Source organism: Acomys russatus, chromosome 8 (assembly GCF_903995435.1).
Source record: "Acomys russatus chromosome 8, mAcoRus1.1, whole genome shotgun sequence".
In the NCBI taxonomy this organism is placed as follows: Eukaryota; Metazoa; Chordata; class Mammalia; order Rodentia; family Muridae; genus Acomys; species Acomys russatus.
The window spans coordinates 62434231-62454206 of NC_067144.1; the positions used below are offsets into that span (position 1 = coordinate 62434231).

Sequence of the window (19976 nt, forward strand, 5' to 3'; positions counted from 1 at the left end):
AAAAGAAAATCAAGTTGTATAACAGTGTATAATGTAGAATATCATTTGTTTCTTTAGACTGTATCCCACTTAACTAATAAACAAAATTTCTCCTTGATCTATTTTCAAATATTATGGTGACCACAGTTAAAAATGATGTTTCTATTCTCAGCATTGTTTTCCCCCTTTGTCAGATTTCTAGTTAATTGGAATATTATAGTTCTTAAGATCTAAAGGACTCATTTTAAAAGAAAGGATACGAAACACGATTAAAAAAGAAAACAGCCACTTTCCCCTAATGAGTCATGGAGTTCTGTTACGTTCTATACATAATCATTACCGTCCATAACAACAAAATCAGCAGTAGCAGGTGGCAGCATGAATTTAAATTAGTCCGACTTTCATTGAGACTGCAGGGGGTCTTCCACATAAGTTTCTTGAGAGAACATATGAGACACACATACAACCAAGTTCTGTCAATTAGGGGACCCGTTTATGTGTTCCTATTTTCCCAAAGTGGCTGTGTTCTTTCCTCTCAAACATTATTGTTTTACTCATTAAATCTTCCTTTTAAAAATAAAACTGACTGAAGAAATCTGAGACCATTTTTTATAATGATGATCTTATTCTTCTTCATATAGCCCTGAATTTTATTTCCTCTTATAATAGCAGAACATCTAGAATTATCAATTATAATATATTTTTGCTCTATTATGTGAATAATACATAATAGCTTTGAACTTCACAATCTGTATTCATTTACAGATTTAATTTGCATATAAATATTGTCACTACAGATACATTAGCTAATTTTCATAACTATTATGAATGAGATTAATAAGCCTCGTGAGAAAACAGCAAATATTTCAAATGAAAGTTTGACACATAAGATCTAAAATTATTCTTATTGTCATTTAAACACATGTTATTTTCTGTTTGAATAGCATAGTTATCCTGTTATGTTTAATTTTGTCTATAACTTTTCTCATGGTAATATTTTAAGAGATTAATGATAGTTGTATATATGCATATTATACATATGCATTTTATTTTATTTCTTTAAGTATCACAATGCTTATTGATTGATACACGGATATAAAATCAAGCCATGAACAAGACTTGATAAATTAAGTACACTTAATTTCAACTATAATAAGATGGACCAATTAAAATTCTCACCATTTGTTTCACACCCACAAAAGCTACTTCAAAGGCATTAATGATCTCTCAAAACTCATCAGTTTTGTGCAAGTAAACCATGTTTCTTTTCAAATGACTTGTGCACTTGCCCAGGATTAAAGATATTAAAACCTAGCACATAACGCCCTTTACTAGAGGTAGAAATAGAGGCAATATACTATTATGTCAACAACCATCTGTAACAACCAAATAGATAATGAAATATTGCAACAACTCAGGTATTACTGAACAGTGTACATCTCCACAGCATTCAGTGTTGTTATTCAGTTTTCTAACAATACAGCCTATGGTAACTGGCAGCAAAGAAGGTGCCTGCAATAGGCTGCCTCTGCTTAAGAACTTAGGATGTAACTATTGCATGCTGCTAAAATTCTATCTGAGCGTTAAGGACACTCTTAATGTATTTGATGGTAGACTGTGATTAAGACATCATACTACAAAAACATTATGAAGAAGGAAACCTTACTCATGTACTTCTGCTTTAGACAGTGCGCAAAACAATACAACAGAATGAATTTTCACAGTGGTTTGGTAAAAAATGCTGTTATACCATAGTAACAGTGTGTTTTGCACAATTTAAGGCTTTGGTTCTTCAGTCAGCTCCTTCCTCTGACTCTTCTTCTTCAGCAGTTTCTAGGCAGGTTACCCATTGATTCACTTGCCTTTACTTGGAAACTCTTGAGATACGTCTTCCTTCCAAGGCAAGAAAGCTTCCTTTTCAACAATTCCCATGTCACAGAATTGAATAAAAAATTGAAGTAACATGCCTTTTTGGAAACTGCTGTTGTAACAGTGCACCTGCAGGGCGTACAGGGCACTGACCTGTAGATCTACATGATCATGCAGGGATTTCTGCATCATTGGCCTGAGAGAGAGCAGCAGTTGTTTTTCCTGCTCTAACTGTTCTTTCCAAGGAGCAGAGGAAGATGTGTGTCATCACTTAGTGGGATTACTTCACTAGAAACGTACTGTAACAAACTTAGCATTAAGATGTTCACAAATTCTCTCTCTACATGATGCTTGGGAGAGATGGTATCTTTAATACATTTATATATAGCTTGAGGGTATGGATCACGCTTTATTTATTTCAATAGCTCCTTCTCAAATTTAAGGAGATGGAATAAGAAACTCAGTCCCTTTCCTTCCAAAATCTCCAACAAGTGATCCTTCTTCTGATCAATTTCCAGCAGCATTTTCTGCATATTGACCTTGCTCCATTGAAAAAGTTCGGTTAACCATTCTCGGTCTTATAATTTAGCTAATTGTTGAAGACAAAACAAGAAGAGAGGGAAGTGCGTGCCACTCTCCAGTGGTTGGGCTAGTTGCGAAATGCTCACCAACTCTGAAATTATAGCAGGAGATGGAAACTGTGCCTAGTAAGATTTCACCAAAGGGATGTCAACCTCCAGTTTGGAGCACTGCTCCAATACGTTCAGGAAAGACTGCATGAAGTTGTCACTTGTGGTTATCCCTTCCTGTTTGAGTAAACTGATCGAAGAGCTTGCTTTTTTTTCTTCTCCATCACTTCTCTCAATTGACAGGATGATCATTTTGCTTAACATCTCAGCAAGAAAACGTTTCGGATCTCTCATTCCTCTTATGCTATTGACATCCTCCTTTGCATTTCCACTGTTCAGACACTCAGTCACAATGGCTTCAGTCAGTTTAAGCTGTTCTTCCTTCGATGGTGGCGGCTTTTTTGCTAGTCTCGGCAGGCTTCTCCTGCCTAAGTGGTGGATTAGTTTTGAGACCAAGTTGAGGTGTCTGTCCCAGAGGTGGTGTTTGAGTGCCTGGTGGCTGTGTTCTGGAATTCAGTAATAGGTCTGTTGTCTGTTTCTCGGCAGGAGGCTGGGTTGCTTTGGGCTTCCCATAAAATCCTTTCGGCTAAGAACTCAATCAGATGCAAGCCGTTCTCGTATTGGAAACTTGATTTGGTTACAGGAAATGTCCATTTGTGGCTCTGTCTCTCCATTTCCTTTGTGCCAACACAGGTATGTAGTCGCACTGGCAGTGGATAAGTGTTACCCTGACTCCTCAGAAGCATGAGATGCCATTTTTATATGGATGGTAAACCATTCTGAGAAGTGTAAGATGGCAATTCAAAGTAATTTTGATTTAAATTTCCCTTATGACTATGGATGTTGAATATTTTTCTTTCATAACTATCACAGTGATGGTTTTTAGATCTGGGTGCATTTTTTTTTAATTTAAAAAATTTTACATATGCTTTTATTTTATTACACATATATACAATAAACTACCTACAGAAAGAAGGATCCTGAAACAATCAGGAATTATGTAAATGTTACATTCATGGTGTTTTGGCTATTTGTATTTGGCAATTTTGAAGAAAGAATCTTTCCTATCTTGGTGCTTCTAAAATTCTGAATATAAATCAATATCTATCATATCTCACCATTATCAATTTAAAACATTAATCTAGACCTAAAAGCATCTTAAGTCCTAAACATTTAGGCTTTATTGTAAAACTAATCTATATGGCATTTTTAAATGTGTTAATTGATTTAACAATATCTAGGGATTTTTTTGTCATCTATGTATTTTGGATAATAACCCTCTATCTGGTGTGATTGATAATTTTTTTCCCATTGCAAAGGCTGTTACTTTGTCAAAGTGACAGTGTCTTTTGGGATGCATAAGCTTTTTGATTCATGTTAGCCCAGTTAACTGTTGATATTTGTGCTTGTGCTAACAATGATTTCTAGACTATATGTCACTTTTTATTCTATCAGGTTCAGTGTCTCATTTTATTGATTTGGAGTTGGCTTTTGTGTGGAGTGATATGGACATTCAGCCATTCCCTTTAACCAGCATCATTTGTTGAAGATGTTTTGTTTTTTTCTACTGTATGTTTTGTCTTCGTTGCCAAATATTCATTTTCCATAAGTATATTGACTTGTGCTTAGGTCTTCAATATTATCCCATCAATCAAATTTTCTGTCCGTGTTCCAGTAACATTCTGTGCTGTAGCCCAATTTTAGGTAGAAATGGTGATGCTTCTGGTAATTCTTTCAAAGAGTGTTTTAGGTTTGGGGGGGTTTGTTGTTTCCTATGAAGCTTTGAATATTTTTTAAAGTTCTTCAAAGAATTGTGTTTTAAATTTGATGAGGATTGCACTAAATCAGTAATCGCTTTTGGTAGACTAGTCATTTTTATCATATTGTTCCTATTGACCCATAGGCATGAATGTTTTTCCATCTTCTGTTATATTCTTTAATTGTTTCATTCAATGTCTTAAAAGCTTTTATCATTCAAGTCATTCTTTGCTTGGTTATAGTTACCTAAAAATATACTATTTGAAGCTATTATAAAAGGTATGTTTCCTTAATTTCTTTCTCAGTCCATTTGTCCTTTGTATTTAGGAAGGTTATTGATTTTTTGGGTCCCCATTGGTCATAGACCTAGGGGAGGGGAATAGGGTGAAAGCGGGAAGGATGGAGGAACAAGAGGATACAAGTGATGGGATAATAATTGAGATGTAGTCTGAATAAATTTAAAAAATACTCTGGTAGTATGGAATTATTAGGATCAAATATATATCCTGTTATCTTAAAATAATTGTACTTTGACTTCTTTTCCAATTTTCATCCCCTTTTCACCTTTAATTGTCATATTTGTTTAGCTAATGCTTCAAGTACTAAATTAAATGTTGGAGACAGTGGACACCTTTGTCTCTTTCCTGGAATTGCTATATTATTTTTTCATACAGAAGTATGTTCTAAGACTCACCATAAAAGAATAAGAAACAATTTTTATTAACAGTTTCATACATATTTATAATAGAGTTTAGTCATGTTCATCCTTCATTTCCCCTCATGAACTATTCTTCACTGAATTATTCTTATTGACAGCTTCTCTTTCTTCCTCTCTTATTTTTGTTTGATTGGGATTACCTCTGTGTTTGCAACAAAGTAAAACCAATATAATATTACCACATACTGACATATCAGTGTTACTCATTAAATACATGAATTAAAATAAAGTTAAAGGATAATTTTTAAAGATCCCAAATAGACATTTTATCACTAAGGACATATACATTGACAAGATCTACTTTTATAATACTCAACATTGTTAATTATAAGAGAAATATACATCAAAACTGCAAGGATGTAAGATGATCCCTACTATTATGGCTCTCATAAAAAGAAAAATGGAAAAGCATTGGTAAATGTAAGGGGAAACAGAACTATTTTGCATTTTTGATATGTATGAGAAAAGTAATTAGGAAACCCATCTGGAGGTGTCTGCAAAAATTAAATATAGATCTACCATATGGATAAACAATTCTTATTAGTGGTTATATATCCAAAAGTAGTAGTTTCTCAGAGAATCATCTGCACTCCCATGCTTACTGCTTCATTCTCTTTTATATAATATTTTTTATAAAATGTATATATTGACCATTTTCCCTTCCCCAAATCTTCTCAGGTTCTTTCAGATCCTCTTCTCCTTATTATCACGTAATTTTTAAAAAGGCAGAAGCATCTCAAATTAACAAGGTGTTTACTGAGATAATATAGTTACAAATGAGTAAATACTGGATGACTTTACCCAATAAGATAATTTTCAAACCCTTTCCCACTGATAGAGAATATTTTGGAGTGGTTTAAATAGGGTTTTGTGGATAAAAAATGTACCTGTTACTTCATTCCAGATGGTTTTTCATACCATCTTCTTTATGCTAGATAAATAGGTTCTAGAGTTTCTATGTAAAACATGATACTAAGAGCTAACAATATGTTTTCTAATTAGAAGTTAGTTTCAAGAGTAAATATTGATGGGTAACTCATAAGATTAAAAGATGTTAAAAGACAAAAAATAAACTAGGCATATGAAAGCACTGTGTTATTTCATGCTTGTTATCTCTTTTATGGTCATGATATAGAAACATTTACATAATTTTGAGTAAATTAGTGGTTGTACACACTAAATAGACAAAGATCTGCAGGTATTACAACAAATATTAATAACCATAGTTTATAATAATTTAGTATGTACTTCAATTACAAAAAAGTTCTTGGATCAAAAGATGAGTGAATCCAGCACCTCTGAAAGCCTGCTAGAAACGGTGTAATTGGTGCATTTGTTGATGAGTAATGAGTAATGAGTTATTTGTATCAGAGTAGACAGTGAGAGATAAGTTGCAGGAGTTGTCACACGGGTACATAAAGAGAGTAGGTCTTACACAAACTAAGTCAGAAAATTTATAATGAACTGAATAAATGCTGCAAAGAATACACATTTCCCTCATGCTCTGGCTTTGTCTCTTTCTTTTACTTTCCCACATTATTCTAAACTCTATGCATTAGAATTGAGCTAACTTTGTATTTTAGTTTAATTCATGGTCAAATCCTAAGGGTGTGCCTCCACACACTTACATCTTATATATCTGAACATTGAAGTGTCGGCATTTGGAGGTTGGTACACTTGAAGTGTCGGTTTTCAGAATTTGAGTTAAAGCCCCGATGGAAGCAGAACAAACAGACTTCTCATTCCACCATGAGAGAACACAAAAATGCATGAAAATGATATGACCTGCATGTATCCTGAAATTTTCTAAGTGCTTTGTTAGTCTTCTTGGTCTCCAGAAGAAAAATAAATAATTTTCTGTTTTTATATGCTGCCAATATCCCATGGTCCCTACAGTAGGCCACACTAAATATGTTTTATTCCTCCCATGACTGTCTGAAATATATTTAGTGACGGACTTATAACACAAGTATCTTAGCAAAACTGATTTTGTATGGTACTCTGAATAATCTTGGAAGACAATAAAGAGTTTTAACAAAAGAGTTGTAATCATGATTGTGTTAGACAGACATCTATTATATTGCCAGGAGATAATAAATCACCAAACTATTAAGCTACTTTTCTATTATTGAAATATATTGAATCAAATATAAGCCTTCCTACATTCATAATATCTTTGTGGAATTCAATACCAAGATTGGTCAAGTCAAAGGAGTATTAAGATATTTCCATCACCCACTGCTCATATGAATGTTGTTAATGTTATATCGGATTTTCTTTTAAGCAAATATATACCTGTATCATTTATATATCTGCACAATATATATTTCTATCTTATCTATTCATACTACATATATATAATAAATAACAGAAATATAAACTTAATAATATAATCAGCGCACTACTACTATTGAGTAGGGTTTTAGAGCTAGCAATTGAGCCAGTGAAGAAAACAAAACGAACTTAGTGTGGGCAGAAGGATTCTAACACAAAATATGAATTCTCAGTCTTTCTTCTTTAATGTTTGAATGATTTTTCATGGAAATATTGACGTTTTTTGTTTTCTGATGGCTTCAACCATTCCAACTATACCACAAAGCTTAATAAAATGTCTGTCTCTCTCCCTCTCCCTCTTTTATGTTTACACACACACACACACACACACACACACACACACACACACACACACACACACACACACACACTTTCTAATTTTACTTCCCAGGTATCACAATAATCAAATGAAAGTAAAATTTTTTATGATTTATTATTTATGATATATTTATGATGACAACTGAATGGTCCCATTGTCTCTGTTACAGTAAAGCATTTCTGTTTATCACTGACGTCCAGCCTGTTACAGTTCTTCATCAGCAGCACAACACTCTTTGACAACGAGCAAGTCCCTCTACTGTTTACAGTCTCACTTGTCACTTCATAATATTATTCATACCAATCTTAAAAATTTGACTAAAAGAAAAATGGCATACATAAAAAGGCTGACTCACAGTAAACAATTATAGGATATATACAACAGTAAGGGAAAACAGAAAATATATTAACTGTGATCCTTTAAGATAAGAATAATGCTACCATGGAATTTGTGATTTCACTTCCCAGCATTAAGTTTTGATAATACAGTAGATGTGTGCTAAACTCTTCCCCAAGGAGAGCCTATAAAATATTTTGAAAATAATAGTCTCTCTTATAATGGAGAAGGTGAACAAACACCCAGGAACAGAAAACACACCTTTATGTTCTCAGCACATTTTGACTTATAGTAGACCCAAAGGAAGGCAACACAGACCTATTGAAAGCAGTAAGTTAATATTTTACAACCATGCTGTGCAAGGCTTTGTGTGCCTGGTACATAGTATAGACACAATGCCACCAGATACACTAGGTGTTAGAAAACATTCAAGATCTGTAGCATTAAGGAAATACATTTCTTGCCTATAAGAGTTGAAATTATCTACTGAAAATAAAATAACATTGTACCTATAGCCCAATCACGTTTAAGGGAGAAAATTACTACTCTAAATTATGCTGTAAAATTTAAATGGAATTCAAAAGTGTTTAAAGGCAACACTCAGAGTGAAAGTTTTCATTTTTTGAACTATCAAAGGTTTATTTAGAGATGAATCATTAAAAACTGTTTTCAAAGGTCTGATAAGAACAGTAACTTTCATTTTGTTCACAGAGGGATTTTATAGGGATACAGGAATACATGATGAGTGTGGCTTGGATTTAGAGACTCCTGGGCCTTAGAGCAAAACACTGTTCCTTGGTAGTGGCCATTGCAATTGTGACTTCCTTCTAATTTTAAACAAGAAACATTCAGTGTGTTTAGTAAGTATGCCTGTCTGCACATAAAAACGTCTTCATAGTCAGACATGTAAACAATAAACAACCTGTAGTTTGATGTCATTCTTTTAAAAAAAAAAAAGGAAAGCAGAGATTAAAATCCACAGCCACAAAAAATTAAATATATAACTTTAAGACAATCATATTTATTCACAGAGTAATTTAATGTAAGTATTAATTTAATGAGAGTCTTGTTTTTTAAACAAAATATTACCATTTCTCAGCTACTGCCATCGAAACCCCAAGGGATGGCAAACCTATTCCACTTCTGATGCTGTGGAGGCAACACGTGTTCTCTCTTTGTTGGGGAGCATGTTAGGAAACTGCTTATACCTAGAAAACTTTTACCTATTTTTCACTCTTTGATCCTGAAATCTAGCTTCTAAGAAACTATTCTCAGCCAAATTTAGTGCATACCTCTTTAGTCCCAGCACTCATGGAGGCAGAGGCAGGTAGATCATATGACTTTGAAGCCAGCCTAGTCTACAAAGCAAGTCCAGTACAGGCAAGGTTACATAGAGAAACCCTTTCTAGAAAAAAAAAAAAACAAGAAAAAGAAATTATTCTCCAAATAAAAAGCAACAACATCCATACTTCACTGAGAAGCACTAATTGGTAAAGAGTAGACCAAAAACAATCTTATTATTTATCAACCGGGAGCTTGCTAAATAACACAGACTGTCACCTGAACTAGTACTATGTCTTTAATTAGTTAAGCATGGAAACTCTAGATATTGTTGGGTTAATATAATAAAGTAAGAAATAAATTTGACTTTTATGATTTATTGCAAGAGATCATTAATTATTTATTTCAAATTATAATTTAAAAGCAATTTATATGCTTTCAAAGTTTTTAAATTTTTGTGTCTCTATTATGGAAACAGAATGATGGTTCAAAATGACATGAGCATTTTTTTCTTTTTGTTTTTAGTGTTTGTTTATTTTTAATGTTAAAAAATTTACTCTCATATTATTACATCCCAACTACAGTTTTCTTTCCCTCCCTCTTCCCCTGCAAGTCTCCTCTGTCACCCCACCAGCTCTGTTTCCCTTTGGAAAAGGGCAGGCCTCCGAGGGATATCAATCAAACATGGCTTGCCAAATTGCAGCAAAACTATACACTTCCCCTCATATTAGGGCTAGATGAGGTAACCCGGGAGGAGAAAAAGGCTCTCAGAATCAGGCAAGAGAGTCAGATACAGCCCCTGCTCCCACTGTTCTAGACCCACAAGAAGATCAAGATACACAACCATAACATATATGCAGAGTGCGTAGGTCAGACCCAGGAAGGCTCCCTGATTGTCCGTTCAGCCTCTGTGAGACATTGTGAGTCCCGGTTATTTGGTTTCACGAGTTTTCTTGTGGTGCCCTTGACCCATCTAGATCTAAAAATCCCTCCTTCCTTTCTTTTGCAGGATTCACCAAACTCTACCCAACGTTAAGCTATGGGTCTCAGCAGTTTTCATCAGTTGCTGGGTGAAGTCTGATGATGATTATGCTAGGGTCCTATCTAAGAGTAGAGCAAAATATCATTAAGGATCTTTTCTTTTTCTATTTTTATTTGCTAGGCATGTTGGTTCTACCTGAGGTTTTTGGGCTATTGAACCTCTGGTCAGGGATGGGATCTCTCTCATGTCATGAGTCTCAAGTGGGAACAGTCATTCGTTGGCCCTTTCCACAGTGTCTGTGGCCCCTTTACCTCACCACATCTTGTAAGTAGGGAACATTTTAGGTGGAAGGTTTTTTGATTGGGTTGCTGTCCCAGCCCCTCCTCTGGAAGCCTTGCCTGGTTAGAGGCAATGACCAGTTCAGACTTTCTGTAGCCCATTATTAGTCATTTTTTTTGCATTTTTTTTATTAATTTATTCTTGTTACATCTCAATGTTTATCCCATCCCTTGTATCCTCCCATTCCCCCCCCCATTTTCCCATTATTCCCCTCCCCTATGACTGTTCATTTTAGCTAGGGACACCCTCATAGATTCCTTGGAGTTTTCATGGCCCTAGGTTTCTACCTAGCCTCCAAAATGCCCCAACGTTCCAATTGTCTCTGCCAGTGTTCTTTACCTCCATCCCCTTCCCTATTGGTTCCTCTTAATCTCATGTGCACCACAAACAGCCCAGTGTGCTCGCTACTACTCTTCATATTCTCCTCTTTCACATTCAGTGTTTCTGATTTCATGTTTAGGTCTGATCCACTTGTTCTTGAGATTTGTGAAGGGTGATAGATATGAGTTATTTACCTTCTTCTACACCCCAACATCCAGTTAGACCAGCACTATTTGTGAAAATCCTTACTATTTTACACTGTATAATTTTGACTTATTTATAAAAAAAATCTGGCGTCTATAGATATGTGGATATATATCTCTTCTTTATTTTGATCCATTGTTCTATCTGTCAGTTTTTATGAATTAGGGAAAAATTGGCAGAGCGGGTGAAAATGTTTAAAATGTGTTCCATGAAACTCTCAGGGAATGAATATGAAATATTTTTTCAAATGTGATATAACCAACAGAAAAGAAAGAAATGTTCAAGGCAAAGACAAGAGTAGAAGTAATAGGTATTGTGCAGAGGTAGCCTCCTTACTGACACCTCTGTAGTGCACTTGAAGAAAACAGTCTCATTAAGATGAAGTACTTGTATAAAGAAAATTATTACTTTGAGAACAAGATAGTTTTTTCTTTCTTGTCCACTGATTATAATATTGGTGTTGGAGCACTGGATTTGATTATTTACTCACGAAACAGTCAATTTCTGAATATAGCTATTGTTGAATTTGGCTTGTTAGGGGCATATAAAAAACATGATTGACTATAGCAATACACAGTGGTCATGGTATGTCTAGCCTTTCCACTCCTCTCTCCGACTATATTACATTAAGCATTGGTCAAAGATTAATCTCAACTGATGGAGACTGAGAAATCTGATTCATGAAATTACGCCCTCTCTTCATTTTAAACTTCTTTGCTTATTTCTTTTGCTATCAGATAATGTGCTGGCAAAATGCTGCAATATTGATATGCCGATATTCATTTGCAATATTTACAGAGATGCTTTAAATGAACGTAAGCTGTGTGAGATGATTTGTATGCAAACTGCTCACTGCCTAATCAAACTCATAAATTTGAGTGAACATTTAATCAATTAAGCTTATATGATTCTCTCTCTGTTTATAAGATTATTCAATAATACAAAAGACTGAATAAATAATAGGACATTTATTAAAGCATGTCTAAATTGAACTCACAGAGTGAGTTTGTTTCACAAACATTGAGCATGTAAACTAATTGGAAAGTCATAGGCCAGATTCTTTCTACAAAAACAACTTTAATTCTTATTAATTATAAGTTGTAAATATATTTTTCAATATATACATATATTTCATTATAATAGCCATACTTTATTTCATTGAACTTACCCATTGGATACATAGATAGTATTATTTATATGAAGTTTTTAAGAAATTCCATGCACATACATTTCACTGATATATATTTGTAACAAGGCAGTGAATATTCATGTGATAGCTTCACCTACCATGTCCTAGCTATTAAATCTAACATAGTACCCCTAATGTTAAAGGAGAATTATTATAAATTAACAATCTCAGGATCTACTCTATATTGAAAAAGGAATAACGGGCAATGATTTGGGGTACAAAAGAGTAGTTGTACAAATACTGGAAAGTGTTTTTAAAGCACAGCTGTGTAGACACTTTCAGAAGCCTTATTATCCTGTGAAAGTTATACTCAGAAAGAGTATTTCAATGTCATATCTTCCTTTTAAATTTCTACATAGTTCTGAAATTAAAATAATATTATATAAGACAAATAAAATTAATGATGAGGGAGACAGAGTGGATGGATGTAAATGTAGTGTTCTGAGCACTGGGAACAGCTCTGGACAAAGAAAACCTGACTCCTGGATATTTCATTCTAGTTAACCTGTTGATATTTATTAAAAACATGTTTTATTATTTGGCAGTTATATAAAAAAGAAATTGGTGAGCTTTGATGAGTTCTCTCATTAGATTCTCACAAGTGTGCTTGCTTAGTTATGTCCAATTGCCTGCTTTACTCTGGAGGCTGAAGAAAAACATTTCAGGTCAGTGTATTTGAGTTCCTTCTCCATACTCATAAGCTCTTCCTGTCAGCAGTAACAACTCTCATTTCCTGGTGATATATCTGGTTTTTATGATAAAGACTATTCATTGCCTAAAAAATCTTGCACAATGACAACAACAGTTGACACTGATGTCCTTAATCTACTTTAGCAACACTCTCTAAGTTAAGTACTAAATACAACAGTGAACACTGAAAGAGTGAATAAGTATACTTAAAATTATTATTATTATTATTATTATTATTATTATTATTATTATTATTATTATTATTATTATTATTATTATATTTGTGTGTGTTAAGGTAGTATAGCTTTGTGTTCTTGTGAGTTTCCTAATAATGGGAGTGAAGGTGTGCCTGACTATTTTGCCTGATTTTGGAACCCCTTTCCTCCAACTGTGTTGCCTCTTCCAGCCTTGATATGAGAGTTTGTTGATGCCTATTCTTATTGTATCATGTTATGCCATGTTCTGTTGATATCCCAGGGAGGCTTGCTCCTTTTTGAAGGTAAATGGAGGAGGAGTGAATCTGCAGAAGAGTGGAGGTGGATGGGCAACTGAGAGGAGTTGAGGAGGAGAAACAGCAGTCAGGATATATTTATGAGACAATAAATAAATAAAAAGTAGTGACCACAGTTTTGAGAGGGAGTCATGGAGAGAAGATATTGGAGGAAGAAGGCAGGATAAGAATGATGTGAATGAAGTATACTAATAAATTTTCAAATAATTTTTAAAACACTGAAAATAAAGTAAGCAAAGAAAAATCACACTCCATTATACCCTTTCATCACTATAAATATTGCTGTTTCTGCCTCCTTCCTGTTGTCAGCCTAAAGGAATCTTAAAACCACTAATGGGTTTCCATGGGTATTTCACCAACACACGTTCCTAATCTTAACAATCAGTTAACACAGGACTTCAATTACATCTTCATGATTGTTATACAACAGTCATTTCTTTACTAATAGCTTATAAACCTGGGCCTGTAAAATGTTGAAAATGGACATCTTTACTGTATATGTGTGCTGTATGAAACTTTTAATAGTTCATGGAAATAAATACTAGACATAAACATGAAATCTAAATATGACAAAGAACTTCTTTAACATATATAAAAATCACTAAAAGTCAAATAAATGATAAAATGATATTGAGCTGGTGTGGTGGTGCATGCCTTTAATCCAGCACTTGGGAGGCAGAGGCAGGTGGATCACTGTGGGTTCTAGGTCATCCTGGTATACAAAGAGAGTCTAGGACAGAGAAGGCAATGCAGAGAAACCCTGTCACAGAATAACAAAAGTATTTAATTAATTAACTAATTAAATGATGTAAAAACATTACAAAGATAAATATAATTTAATATAAATGATAAAGAATGCTATATATGTAATATGGAAATTTACCTGTTAATATTTAAGTAAACTTATTTTGAAATTATTTGTTTTATTTAAATTGATTTTAAAATGAAGATACTTTAAATCAGTTATGAAATATATTTGATAAAAAAATAACTGTTCAAAATGAATTAGCAGTCATTATTTACCATAGAAATGCATACTCAAGGATCACCAACTCCCAATAAGACATCTATGTGTTTATTGACCACTGTAAACTGTTTGTGCATAAAACTTTCTTCAAGTCTTGAAAACAATCACCTTGATTTTAGTGATAAAATATGAATCTGCATAACCAGTTGGTAAACAATTTACTAGTGCTTGATAAAGTTTAGTACAAATATATCCCATGAAAGCAATCCCATGTCTACATTTTCCATAGAAAATGATAGTAATTAGTGCAACAGGAAACACAGGCAATTTTTTTACTCTTCCAGTTTTTTTGAATAACAAAAATTGAGACAAATGAAGACATTCTTAGAGTTACAAGACTGTGTAATCTATTAAAATGATTCAGTAAGTTAGGTATACCTGTGTTCTTATGAATATCCTTATACATGTATGTATATTTGAGTAGCAATAATTATTAAAGAAGACACCATAAGTTCAACCAAAGTGAACAGAAGTTGGAGAAGTAAAAATAAGGGCATGATCAGGGTAGATGCAACACTCATGCCTGAAGTTCTCAGAAATGAAATAAAATTATGAAATTCTAATAATAGAATCTTACAATGTTCTTATATATAAGACCAGCTCTAGATTCATTTGGAAGAGAGATTGATAGTCTCATATTTACTTATCTGCTGTGATTTCTGGACACAGCAATAAACCATTATAAGCATGGTCATATGAGGCATTATAGGAAGAAGGTGCATATGTTAAAAAATGTGAGAAGTAAAATTGATTATTAAATTGCTAAGAACTACAATAATTTGTTTAATATACAAATTGTTATTTACTACATTAATAAAACAGACTATCCTGGCCTATGAAATGAGACTGTCTCAAAAAAGTAAATAAATTAATTCCTGACTTAATTTTGTTAAAAGTATGCTGTATAAAACCAGGAAGTGTTACTGCTTTATGCATGTTATTTCCCTGCAATGCTTGTTTTAATGTATAACAGCTATGCTATAAGCTGTAGTTGTTCTTAATATCTCTCACTAACTTATGCTTCAATGGAGGCAATATTGTCTTAGGTTCATTATGGAAAAGCAGTGGATAATTTATATATTTTTTATCCACTTCAGGGTATTTTTTCTAGATAATATAACACATTCTAAATAAATTTCTACTAGAGATGACTCTTTACTTTAGTTATATTTTTCATTTTGAAACATTATCAGTGTTCATTTCATATTATCCCATTGAACTCTGTTAGCCTATATTGTGTTCCAAATGTATTATAACCCATGCTTGTCTTTATAACATTATTCCTTTATCATTCAGAAGGCATAATTTTTCATTTTTTCACATTTTCCATTTTAACTTGACACACTGTATTATATAATATCAAAAAGATTTTCATATCTTATCAGGAAAGGAATTTTACAGCTCAGTGTGATAGTTATTAACTTTCCGAAAATATCCTGTTTAAAAATGGAAAATTTTCTACTGATAAAAATATCAACAGTAGATGCTATGCAGCTCAGGCAGGTGGAAGACACCTAGAGGCCAGCCTGTAGCCACAACACGTCGAGAGATCAGCCGGCCCCTACAATGTGCAATTTTGTGGTGGACAGATGGAAGAATAAGAGAAACTCAAGAGTTTGAGCATTATACAAAGAGAAGGAACTGGAGATGGGAGGATAAGTAGGAACACCTTGTTGTGAGTATTATCCAGTCCTGCTACCTGAGGCCATGGTGAAAGTCTAACCTGTTTTTATTTTTTACCACTGACAGTCATCTCTGGGTACCTGGCCATGCAATTTGCACCTGTGTCAAAGGTTTAGGCTCATATTACCACTAAAGACCATGCCAATGCTCCTCGTCTGGGCAGTCACCTGGGACCTTGCAGATGTTCAAGAACTGTGCAGACTGTCCAATAGCTGTATCCCCTCACTGGCTACAGAATTCAGAAGATGGGACCCTGTACCTCACCCAGGCAGCACAGTGGAGGAGGCATGGGTGAGTTAGCTAGTGTGAGCCCCGGGAGAGATGGCCATTATTCTGGAGTGATGTGGATTGGACAAGATGCCCTCCCCCCATTTTTGCCCCTTGTGACAGTTAGAAGAGCTGTCCCCCAAGAACATGAGAACAGGAGAGCTGATCTCTCCAATAACCAGTTGCAGCACTGGGGAGGGCAGGCCTCATGACCCTTTCCTGGACAATACAGTGGGGCTGGCCCTCATAGGGAAGGTACAGGCAAGACAGCCCTAAAGGTGAAACAGGAGAGCTTGTGCAGCCCTTGGCCTGCTGCAGCATTTGGCAAAGTGGGCTCCACACCTAGATGGGCAGTACAGGGGAGGTGATTCTGTTGCATTTAATCACCCTGAGATCATGAACCCAAGATATTTGATCCTGGCCCTTGCCAGCTGTGGCTTTGGGTCGTCTAGTTGGGGCAAGCCCTGGGAGCTCATCCTGTTGTTCTGAGTACAGGGTAGTTGGCAGGCTGACCTACTAAACTACAAACCCAGGCCCAGATCTAGAGCTTTGAGTTGGCCCACCTCAAACATACCCCATCTATGAACCGCAGGAACATATGAAAGAGCCTGTCCTGATGATCCAAAGCTGCAAGATCTTCATGACACAAGGCAACAACAGGATAACCAAGAGGAGTCATAGTGAGGTTTTAGTATTGATGGTTGAGCAGAAGCCAGAAGCCCAAGACAGACTAATGACTCATTGCAGTGAACATTTGCAAGTAAAAATATGTGGATAAAAGATTATCCTGTGTGATCCACTATGATACACTACAGCTTCCATAAGGAGTTGTTTTCTATGCTTTGTTTTGCATTACTTATTTTTAATTTTTTTTGATTGGAGGTTGCATGGGCAGAAACTGATACAAAGGGATGCGTAGATGAGTGGGATGGTGGCGCGTGATGTGAAACTTACAGGAATCAATAAAAGAAACTATATTTTACAAATGTCAGTAATATTTAGAGTTTTTGATTTTAATACTATACTTGTAAAATTGAAGAAGTATAAACTGCCATTCCTAGTTTTAAGTGGAGATTCTATCTCACTCCAGAACAGTTTGCGTCACTGTCAGCAAATCAATTGCATCTGGAAGTCTTCATCCACAGTAGGCAAACCTGCAAAAGCTACATTTTAAAATGTCAGCCTCAGTGACCAAGGAGGAGCTCAGTCCTGATGCTACTTGGTGTGCTGGGGTGGGTTTGTGGGGGCCAGGGAGGTCCCTCACCTTATATATAAAACAAAGCAAACAAGCAAACAGAAACAGCTCACTCTAGTACCTCAGTGTTTTTATGGAATTATAATGTGTGTGTATGTGTGTGTGTTTGTGTGTGTGTGTGTGTATGTGTGTGTGTGTGTGTGTGTGTATGTGATGCACAGGTGTAGGCACCTACTGAGCTATCCCCTTTGCAAAAGAAAATCTTTAATATAGGTATCTAAAATTCTCAGTGGAACTACATGGAATGCTTTATATTTAGCTTAGGTTTGTTTGTTTGTTTGTTATGTTTTTACTTCTACATAATTCTTTAACAAAAGTGGGAGAGCCCATTTTACATGTCAGGTAATCAGGTACATTATGTGAACAATACTTTAAAAATGCATTCATAAAAATAGTGTGATTTCTCAAATAATAAGAAAGTATTCAATTACTACTCTCAGAACTTAAGGTAATAAACCCTGGCTTGTCTTGCTAGGAAGCAGATTTTATTCTTCTAGTCAGCAAATCAACCTTATAGGAGTATTTCAAAAGTTTGAGAGTATGACATTTCATTGGGAAGCAAAATCAATAATGAGAAATGGCACAACAAGTAAGAAAAAACTACTCCTCATAATGCATTTTTAAACATAGAGATTGAAAATAAGATAATTAAAACATTGATTAAATATGACTTCTAACACAGTTGTATTATTCCTGTTACCTTCAAAAATATTTCAAAGTGAAACTATTCATATCTATTGAAGTTAATATTCTTAGAGTGTGATTGGCCTTCAATAATTGATATGGAATACATAGAAAAGTTTTAAAAACTATATTTTTTGGAAGTAAAAACAACCATTTATATTAGCTATATATAAAGTCATTTTCATTTTATATTGCATGTTTTACCAAATTCATTATCAATCATGACATGCTCACTGCTCACAACAGCTGTGATCCATTAACCTAATGTACTGAAATTATATGTTGCCTTAGGAGTTGTCTATTGTATGGGAATATCAAATGTAAGCCCTACAGTGAAATGTCTTGACATTATTAAATATAGGCAATACAGTGCATTCAAGGAAAAATAATAAAAATTATTTAGAATATTTGATTAACCCTGTAGAAAGTAATATGAAGGTGGAGCAAAATATAAAGTACTTATGTTTTCTTTTATTTACACTGTGACATTGAGAAACCAAAAGCTATGCAATATTGCTAATTGCACAGTGGATAATTTGTTGATTATCTTTTCTCCCATTTCAATACTCAAATTCAGGATGCACGTATATACATTTTATTAATTATGATACTGTCTTATAAAATTGCTTTTGTTTATCAATCCAAAACCAACTAGAATGCTATCTATATAACTTTGAGTACCTACTCTCCTCCCAGTATGTGTGAAGCTATATCATACATGTGTATGATTACAAACCAAACTGACTTTAAAAATATATTGTTCTCTTTGTCTTCATTCTTGAATCACAGAAATACAGTTACTTATTAGTTGTATCTTTAAAATACCTTGTACTTGTCTGTTTTTCTTCTATTCTCTTCTTTAGTTCTTTCAGAATGACAAACAACCAAATTTGATCGTATTTATCCCTTCTAGGTCCATACCTTGCCTATTATATGCAACTTCTGTACCGTTTTAAGCCCTCGAGTACAGTCCATGATTTCCTTTCATTTTAAAAAATGTATTGTATTCTTTGGATCAGGTAAACCTGCCTACAGTTAAAGAAAATTAACTGATTCTATCCCACTTCCACTGTGTATGTTGATATTTTGTCTGACTCGAGCTTGCACAAATCTTTTACATATTGTCATAATCCCTTTGGGTTTCTTTGTTCAATTGTCCTGCCCTGTCCATAAAATATGGTTTCCTTTTGGTCAAGCGTCAACTCAGGGTCTCAGAATGTTTTCCTGCCTCCTCCACGGTGGTATCTGAACCTTAGAAAGAGGTGGGTGTTATAGAATTCCCATTCATGCTTGGAAATTATTCCATGTATTGTTTTCTCTACCAGAAGCAGTTGTGGGTCTCTATATTAATCAATGTTACTGTTGATATTATTTTTCTAAAACAGTGTTTGTATCTTTTAGCTTATTTGTTAACCTGCCTATCACATATATAATGGAGAGTCTTTTATAATACAAGACTTCACAACACAATTTGAGCCGTTTAAGTCTGTTCTTCACTCTCTACGCTATTTTGTCTTACTCCCAGGAAACATGCCAGCAATACTTACACTTTGTTGCTTTCCTTGGCTCCAGCTGCTTTGCCTGATCTTTTTGAACCAGCT

At 34.4% G+C, this 19976-nt stretch overlaps 1 pseudogene; it reads right to left on the reverse strand.

Annotated features, from left to right (window-relative positions):
• Nucleotides 1-1771: 1771 nt before the first annotated feature.
• LOC127193021 (eukaryotic translation initiation factor 4 gamma 2-like) lies at nucleotides 1772-19350 on the reverse strand (annotated as a pseudogene).
• Nucleotides 19351-19976: the final 626 nt, after the last annotated feature.